At 31.2% G+C, this 423-nt stretch overlaps 1 protein-coding gene across 1 annotated transcript in view; it reads left to right on the top strand.

Moving 5' to 3' along the window:
• Positions 1–398, top strand: part of LOC119581695 (poly(U)-specific endoribonuclease-like) — a gene marked incomplete in the record, with an annotated part of 5,476 nt that extends 5,078 nt beyond the window's left edge. Inside the window, 1 exon segment of the mRNA XM_037929816.1 lies at positions 110–398.
• Between the last annotated feature and the right edge of the window lie 25 nt (positions 399–423).

Here is a 423-nt window from a genome sequence, read left to right as displayed (position 1 = left end):
CAAAGCTCTCTCTTAGTTTGTCTCAGTTTTTTCGTATCCTCATTTTATGTTTCGGTTCTTAGCTTTTATTACTTTTTTTTGCTTTATTTCTTAGCTTTCATTTTTTATTGATTCGTTCTTAGATGTTTTACTGTGTTTACATATTATGTTTCGTTTTGTTTGTTTTACCATTACTGCCTACTACATACCTGCCATTTTTTTTTTTCCAAAAGGATTGATCAGACGCACTATCACAACCTGATTTGCGTTTATTATACTTAGAAGCTCTAAAATTGCTCCAGATGGGATAATCTACCTTCAGATTCCTGATCTTTCTACATGTTAAATGTAACGGTAGGAGGCAGTTAGGAGTGATTTTTACGTGTTTACTCTTAATAAAGGTTCCATAGTTAAAGAAATTAATGTCTAATATATCCCTTTAAT

This window comes from Penaeus monodon, chromosome 15, assembly GCF_015228065.2.
Source record: "Penaeus monodon isolate SGIC_2016 chromosome 15, NSTDA_Pmon_1, whole genome shotgun sequence".
In the NCBI taxonomy this organism is placed as follows: domain Eukaryota; kingdom Metazoa; phylum Arthropoda; class Malacostraca; order Decapoda; family Penaeidae; genus Penaeus; species Penaeus monodon.
The sequence above is the reverse complement of the archived record's forward strand: the minus strand, read 5'-3'. Positions and strand labels throughout refer to the sequence as shown.